Source organism: Copidosoma floridanum, unplaced genomic scaffold (assembly GCF_036245765.1).
Source record: "Copidosoma floridanum isolate Cflo_tuat_1 unplaced genomic scaffold, Cflo_Japanese_pri ptg000007l, whole genome shotgun sequence".
Taxonomy (NCBI): Eukaryota; Metazoa; Arthropoda; class Insecta; order Hymenoptera; family Encyrtidae; genus Copidosoma; species Copidosoma floridanum.
Window position 1 is genome coordinate 13762344 of NW_028321884.1, and position 9273 is coordinate 13771616.

The 9273-nt window shown below is 35.8% G+C and overlaps 1 pseudogene; it reads right to left on the reverse strand.

Moving 5' to 3' along the window:
• Nucleotides 1-243: 243 nt before the first annotated feature.
• Nucleotides 244-9041, reverse strand: LOC106643762 (uncharacterized; annotated as a pseudogene).
• Between the last annotated feature and the right edge of the window lie 232 nt (nucleotides 9042-9273).

Consider the following 9273-nt stretch of genomic DNA (forward strand, 5'->3'; position numbering starts at 1 on the left):
TCTATTAAAATGCAAAAATACGTTCTAAATTGAATATTTTATACCAGCTCAAACTTGATTCAAAATTGCTTCAATAAATGTCCATCGCTGTGAAATACCTATTCAGCTTTGTCTCCTCACATAAATCTGGAATACACCACGGCACGGCAATACCTCCTTAATTTTCCTTGGGCCCATCGATACTCCCCCACGAAAGCACACTCGTTAAGATTTCCATGGCAGCATATGCATACAAAGCTCTCTTCAAAGAACATTATTCAACACGCGCGAACCGGCTGACCTTCCGCTCGTTTCGTGCTCGACTTTCTCTCGCACGTGTCTGGAATCGTCTTCGCGGACTCGGTCCCTTATTACCCTGCACCCTTTCGCCGGGAAATCGCGCACGACTGTGTGGAAGAAAACTCGGGCACCTACTTGGCCCTCGAGACTCAGCAGTCTAGTCACGCACGAATCGATTGCCTGGTTATGGCTTCTTCGTCTCGCGGACTCCCAGGGACGAAGAGATTCTTCTTCCTCCACCGACGCTTTTTACGACCATTGCGTCTTACATATGGTCATTTTTTTTATCCAGCGTTAATGTAGGCACACGTAAAAACGAGCCATTCGTGCGAGCTGTCGCTTTGAACGCTCGCCGGAACAACCAATTTGGTCCGTACATTGTTGTGCAGAATTTACAGCCCCTCGCATGTCTCTATTGGCACTGCGTATAAGCTTGCTCGCCTTTTGTATGATTATACACATCTACAGCTTTTTTGTGTGTTATGTATACTCATTTTCATGGATGTTTTATTTTTGTAGTACTTGTCGGAAAAAATTCTCATCTGTTTGACATTCAATGGTTCAATAAAACAGGTTTTTTTTTTATTACTTTTTAAGGAAAATTTATACGTCATTCATTAAATCTTGTTATGTTCTGCAAAGTTTAATAAAATTAAGAAATTTGTGGAAAAAAATCCGTCACAGCAGGTAAAGATAGAAAACCATTGTTTACGTTCAAATTGAATATTTACCGATAGTGTGGAAATTAAAATAATTTTACCCATTTGGTCGTCGCGAGTAGGAACTGGCTTTTCAGCATTTCTCGCACAGATTTGAATGCCTCGAAAGGGGCAGACCATGTCCCTTATTTACTTATTTTTATAGATATACATGAACTAATGAGCTCAATGTTACGATTGTTCATTACACAAAACAGTAGGAATAGCTAATGACTTTTTTTCTTCGATATCCTGTCATCTCAGATCAATTGCCAACTTCTTAGTGGTCGTTCCAACGGCATACCTACAGAGAAAATGTTCTCCAGGCCCACTTTCCCGACTAACGATGAGCGGTTGGTTATTCGGGGAACGACCTGAAGACGAGATATATTGTAGACAGCGGCGTATCTCCCTCATGTACGGTCTCCGTACATAGACTTTGAGGGTAAGAGTCAAGCTACCAACAGCTGGCTCTCCATCATCAAGAATAATAATAAGGAATAACTAGAAATTTCACCACTGGCCTTTTTCAGGGCCAATAAAAGTATTTACGTTCTTTACTCAACCTTCAATCTCATCAGTTCTTTTAAGGGCCACCTTAGTTTGAACTACTTTGCCAACAAATACATTTTTACTACCATTTCCGGAAACATTATACATCGACTAAAAGACTACATGAAGCCGGCCACTATTAAACCGAGTCAGGCATTCACTGGCAGACGTCACGAGCGGAGTCGTTCGTCGCAAGGCTGGGAACCCCAATGACCGACGACCCTATATTATCTTTTTGACTCTAAGCATCCAGCCAGGAATCACCAATCCTCTCCAAAGTCTGCGCTGGGCAAACCTAACAGCTATAAGGAAAAAAAAACTTGAGCCAACGGGACAGTCTCCAACGGGCAAGCATCACGAACCAATCTCCCCATCTAAGATCACCAAAACAACTGAATCTGCAAATAAAAAAGGTGCTTTAGACACCAACATCTTCGACGTTATACCGGGAGACGTTGGGAAAGAGCACTATAACTAGCCCCAAAGCTTCGGACTTCGTAATTTTTCTCCCAATCCGTCTGTATCTTTAACAGCAAGCCAGAGAAGATCACCCTGAGGTATCCAGGCAGTCACAATTTCTGCAAACTTTAGTCAAGAAGGAGTTAACTTAAGAAGCTCACCGGTCTTTTTTAGGGCCATCGGACGTCGAACTACCTTGACAACAAATTTATTAGAACTTAACAAAGTTGACAGAAAACAGCTTTTAGGGGTTACAAAAATTTTAAGCATGCCAAAAGTCGCAAGAGGGTGAATTGGAAGAAAACCTTTAAATGTATCTAATGAATACAATTTTAGGCGTCAAGGAACTGACGCAGAAAATTTATTAAGATTAAAACAGCAGCCTCAAAATTGTGAGAGATCAGCTTTTCATTTTACCCTCACAGTAATCTTTTAAATCTTTAAAGATCTAAATACAGGTTTTTCAATAAGAAGAAAATGTATTTGCATTTTTGTGGTAATAAAAAATGTAGAGATTAAGCACCAGGACTTTGTTGCTCTGGTAATAAAGTTGTGAGATAAGAGAAAAAAAATTTTTTTTAGTATATATTTTTGGGAGTTTAAAAGCTTAACATCTTTTAAAAATAGCCCTTTTCGTAAATTACACGGGAGAAACTGCAAATCAACCGCTCCTTATGGCCAACGATTATTTGATGGCATACGGTACTTTTCAGCATAATTATATTTTTTTTAATTTTTACAGCTTATTATTTGACCAAATAAACTGTATGGATTGCGAACAAATATGTTTTTCGTAAGAAGATTTTTGTTCTGAGAAGTGTGAGGAATATATGTAAAATTTCTAACTGGAAACGTTTCACATTACATGTCAACACACTATGGTGTTCCATTTAGTAAGTCTCAGGCGAAACCGAGACGGGGGGCCGCTAGTCTTTCTATATAAACAAATAATAGTATGAGCGTTGACAAAATGTCTCACAAAATGTTTTCCTTTTTTTTTTTAGCTGTAAGTTCAATCAAAAAGTATTTTATTCAACCTTAAATCCAAATTTAAAAAAACACACAATATTAATTTCATTAAAACTTTTATTTAAAAAATCAAAATTTTACGTACTATTCCAGAGCTTTTAAGATAAAAAATGATGTACAAAATAAAATACTTAGTCGATAAGTCTATTAAAACGTTTCTATTACATGAAAACTTTATAAAGTCACTAGCAGCCCCCCGTCTCGGCTTCGCCCGAGACTTACGAAATGGAACATCGTAGTGTGTTGACATGTAATGTGAAACATTTTCAGTTAGAAATTTTACACATATATTCCTGATACATCTCAAAACAAAAATCTTCTTATTAAAAACATATTTTTTCAAAATCCATATAGTTTATTTCGTTAAATAATAAGGTGTAAAAATTCAAAAAAATGATAATGCTGAAAAGTACCGTGCGTTCTTTATGCCATAAAATAATCGGTGGCCATGAGAAGCCGTTGATTTACAGTTTCTCCCGTGTAATTCACGAAAAGGGCTATTTTTTAAAACTGTTAAGATTTTAAACCCCCCAAAAATATGTATGAAAAAAAAATTTTTTTCACATATCTCACAACTTTATTACCAGAGCAACAAAGTCCTGGACCTTAAACCCTACATTTTTATTGCCACAAAAACACAAATACATTTTCTACTCATTAAAAAATCTGAAGTAGGATCTTTAAAGATTTCAGAGATTGCTGTGAGGGTACAATAAAAAGCTGATCTCTCACGTAATTGACTCTTTAGTTGTCGATTTTGAAGCTGCTGTTTCAATCTCGATTAATTTTCTGCGTCAGTTTCTTGACGCCTAAGTGAAATTGTATTTATTAGATACACTTGGAGTTTTTCTTCCAATTCACCCTCTTGCGAGTTTTGGCATGCTTAAAATTTTTGTGACCCTTAAAAGCTGTTTTCTCTCAACTTTTTTAAGTTCTAATATATTTGTTGGCAAGGTAGTTCGACGTCCGATGGCCCTAAAAAAGACCGGTGAGCTTCTTAAGTTAACTCCTTCTTGACTAAAGTTTGCAGAAATTGTGACTGCCTGGATACCTCAGGGTGATCTTCTCTGGCTTGCTGTTAAAGATACAGACGGATTGGGAGAAAAATTACGAAGTCCGAAGCTTTGGGGCTAGTTATAGTGCTCTTTCCCAACGTCTCCCGGTATAACGTCGAAGACGTTGGTGTCTAAAGCACCTTTTTTATTTGCAGATTCAGTTGTTTTGGTGATCTTAGATGAGGAGATTGGTTAGTGATACTTGTCCAGTGGAGGCTGTCCCGTTGGCTCAAATTTTTTTTTCCTTCATAGCTGTTATAGGTTTTCCCAGCGCAGACCTTGGAGGGGATCAGTGATTCCTGGTTGAATGCTTAGAGTCGAGAGGGTAGTATACGGTCGTCGGTCACCGGGTTTTCCAGCCTTGCGAAGAACAACTCCGCAGGTGACGTCTGCTAGTGAATGGCTGACTTGGTTTAATAGTGCCCGTCTTAGTTAATATAGTCTTTTAGTCGACGAATCGCTTCCGGAAATGGTAGTAAAAATGTATTTGTTGGCAAGGTAGTTTACACTTAGGTGGATCCTAAAAAGAACCGATGAAATTTATGGTTAAGTAGGGAATGTAAATACTTGTAATGGCCCTAAAAAGCGCCAGTGGTGAAACTCCCAGGCTATTCTTTATTATTATTCCTGATGATGAAGAGCTGGCTACGGGTTGCTTGATTCTTACCCTGGGAGTCTCGATGTACAGAGAATGTGATGGAGGGAGGTACGCCACTGACCAAAGAATATCTCGTCTTCAGGTCGTTTCCTGGATAACCAACCGCTCATCGTTAGACGGGAACATGTGGGTAAGCGCGTTGGGGACGCGACGACCAAGATGGTAGCCGTTGTGGCTGCCCGTGCCCCTCAGAGCTATTTTCCCTGGCTTACATATGAAGTAAAAAATTCTCTATCTGCACCAGGTGGGATGGTGGGACTGCCACAGTGCCACACAACTCTGAATTGGTGCAGATTGTGCTCTGGGTGGATATGTCTCCTGGTATTATGCCAGAGACGTCATCGGTTGGAATTAATTTTATTTTGATCGCACTCGTCGAGATTTACGGTGAATGGACACCTAGGTCCCTTCCCCCTTACAGAAGAGTGTCGTCTGTAACCGGGATACCCAGCTGCAAGACTATCTTGAGCATGCCTTGGACAGTTCGTGGAACTGCCAGAGTACGACTGCATGGATATCGAGACGCTCCGGCTTATTATAACCACACTTATTTAATTCTGTTGCAGGTAGCCTCGATTTTATGTCGACGCCACCTAGCGGATTTTACTGAACTAAAGTGAAAAGCTGGCGTATTTTTGCAAAACTTTGAGCTTATTTTTTGCTATTGTTATTAAATTTTTTATGATAAAAACTATACTAAAACCATCTAGGAAGTATCATGAATCAGTGTGCAAAATTTCAGCAAAATCGGTTCAGTAGTTTTCGCGGTTAGCGATTACAACGGTTTTAGCGACTTTGCTTTATATATTAGTAAGATTAAGAAATTCAAATAAAATATTAAAATATCTCAAACTAGCTAGAAAAACTAGTCTTATCGTTAACAGTTACAGTATTTATAATTTAAGTTAACAGTTATTTTTTAATAACTCATAAATTTTTCGCAGATCGTTGCTTCACTGCAACTTTTATGAAAAGTGTAAAGAAGTATATTATATTTAAAAGTTAGCAAAGCATGACTTTCGGTTTCTCTTTTATAACAAATAAAAATTATTCCATGTTATTTTTTAGTTGTCTGTTGCACATGATGAATACAGTCGGGAAAAACACTTAAAGCATTACACAAGGCATTGATACTAGTAAGTGGAAATCATAAGCTGAAAAGCAAAATCATTTACACCGACATTGTGGTGTCATTCTATTAGTCATAATGAGACTGTAAAAACTTTGAAACTTCAACTGACTCATTAATGGAAAGCCAATTATTTGAAGGATAATGATTTCTATAATTAATATAACATTATTTTTTATGTCTAGATAAAAGAAAAAATTTTTTTAGATACTTGTATGTATAAGGAATAAAAATCGACCATTACACTTCCAAAGATTTAGTAAGAATAAATAATATTTAATAAAAAAGAGACCAGATGAAGATGTCCATAGTTAACGAACACTGAGCTTTGACATTCTAGTAGTTCCAACGACGTGACTTAATTTAACGAACGCAAAAATTTATGATTTAATGCGTTTTATTTGTACATTTACAAAAATTACTTAACAAAAATTACTTTGGAGTTGAAATTACTTTAAGAAATAACAAAATTATTGTCCAAGCAAAAATTTTGAGTGTAAATGAATGAATAAATTCATAACCTCAGATGAAAATGTTGAAGGTAGTAAATTTTAATAAATATGACAAGAACTTTTACCTACACATCAGATAATAAATCTGATTCTGATGAAAAATATAATCAATATTTTCTCAATCCTATTAAAGGCTTTAGATTTGCAAATATGTCTCTTAAACAGCTAACTATGCCAGCCAATCCATATATCATCATCAATAATCACAGCTACATCAAGTATGAAATTATATGTAGACTGTCGAAAGAGATGAATTTAATAGAAGTTGACTATGAATCTTTGGAAAAAATTGAGGAAGCTACTGGAGGTCAGACTGCAAACAGCACATGGCACAACTTGTTATGGTATAGAATAACAGCCAGTAGGTTTTATAAGTGTTGCAAAGATTTAACTGATAAACAAGACACTACTCTAGCTAGATCAATCCTATATCCTGTAATATTCACATAAAACAAACCATACATGGTAGTGTTCATAAAAAAACAGCTTCAGATTTATTTAAAAAAATTATGTTACAAAATAAACTACCAGTGGTTGAATGTGGGTTATATGTAATAAAAGAATATTCTTTTATTGGGGTTAGTCCTGATGGTCTGCTGGGAGAAACAACAGTGATTGATATAAAGTGTCCCTATTCAGCAAGGTACTAAGCTATTTCAGAGGATACAGTACCTTTTTTATATAAAACAGTTGCAAGATATTATTGTTGAAAAAAGGATCACCAGTACTACTGTTAGATACAAGAACAAATGATGGTAACAGGAAAATTGTTTTGTGATTTCTTAATTTATACCTTTAGAAGTTTGGATCGCATATCTATTCCCAGAAATGATGAATTCATTAAAAGATTTCTACAAATGTTAATCAATTTTTACAATAAGTTTTTGGAGCTAGATATTTTGGATGGATACATTTATAGAGAATATGGTACTATTTTCTAGCAAATTTATGAAATCTTCATACGTGTTACAATGTTTTTATTTTATTTAATTAGTTGATAAATAATAAAGATTGATTAAGTACAAGTTGCATTTAAGCTAAAATATTTATTCAATTATTTTTCATAATACAAGTTCTAAAATAACACAACATAAAGCACACTTTTGTTATTTCTGTAGTGAAAGAAAGATATCTAGAATCAACTTTAGTGGACAAAATTTTATTAGTCTTCAACAAACCTATTATCCGCTCGATGTGAGCTCTGTAACGAGACATTTTACGATTCCTTAATAGAACTTTAAGAGGCAAGTACCCTTTGCCTTCGGTAAAATGGGATGTGGCTACAGTAATATTGTAAGGAGCAAATATATCTTGTACGGAGAATCCACGGTCTGCCGTGATACCATCTCCTGGTTCACACTGTTGTTGAAGACTACTTATCTCAACAACTTGACGATCACTAGTAGAACATTCGTAGCAGTCACTACAGTAGCATAGCAGTCCTCCAGGTGTGCTTCCCAACACTGTTTTAACAGTTGTGTCGTTATAATAACTAAAAGTAGACTGCCTCTTTACGTCAATTTCAGTTCCGTTAATTATTACCTTTGTTAGTGGAAAATCTTTTTCAAAGTTTTCAGGCATGTAATACTGAACTAACTGCTCATTTGACCAAACATTAGTTGTCGACCACTGACATGCCATAAACTTTATCCACGATTTGAAAATATTTCCAACTGCTTCCTTAGAAATATTGAAATATATACCAAGTTCCCTGTTAGTGCAATTTTTCTTTAGTTTCCATAGAGTCAAAAATAATTGATTTTCCTTGGATAATCCTCCATTTGAACGATTACTCCCATACTTTACGTGATTTACTTCTCCACCTAGACTATCAAAAACAAGTTTGAATTTATTATAACATTCCAACCCAGTGAATTCCAGAATGACTGTCGGTTCATCTTTCAACTCTTCTATATCAAAGCGTGGTTTTCTTTTGACATTTATATCAAATTTTGTTTCTACTGTCTCTTTTGCAGAATGGTCGAGTTTATTTGCCTTTTCTTTTCCACTATCACTTAATAACGAACCTTTTTCCAACAGATCACTAAAGGAATGGAATTCTGGATTAGTTTCATTATTGACAAAATTTGAATTTTTACTCCAAGAAAACACTGACGGGACGACTCCTTGGCGTAATCGAATCCTTTGAGCTGAATTATCTAAAAAAAAAAAAAAACTGATTACATTATTTTTTCGTCCAGTATCTTTCGCATCAGATTCATTCATTGTACATTATCTATCAAAAGTAGAGTGTACAAAAAATATTTAAAAAATCAAAATTCACCAAAACATGATGCATCGGTTGGATCAGTTCTTAAAAAGTGCTCTATGCATAATCCATTGTAATTTTTTGGTAGGAAGTCTGGTCTTTTTATTACTTGTAACTATTTGTTTCTCATCAACTGATCTTTCGGAAACTTAAACCAAACGGATTACTGCATACATTAATAGAACAACTTATTTTTGCGCTTTGTTAACTGTCAATCAGCTGTAGTGCTTTTGTTACGATATAAAGTACAACATTGTAGCAGAGATCACAGTTCTGTGACACAGGTACTCACACGTACAGACCACACATGCAAACTAAATTTATCTGTATGTGTGAGCCACCATTATCTCTTAGGTACGGTCACATCATCTGGTGGATGAGCTTTTGCAATATACCCTCATAGAAGCCTTTAAGGACTTAATACAGCCTTGACATAAATGCCCTTTGCAAGAAGGTCTAGGCCCTACATTAGACGTTTTTACATAAAAAAAAAAAAAAAAAAAAAAAAAAAAAAACAGATTTAACATGGCATACCGGTGTCGCATTAGGTGACACAAGGCCAACCGCAAAAGACAAAGACAAAGAATTATTTGTCAAAATTCTTTCAGTTTAAATTGAGTATGTGTATTTGCT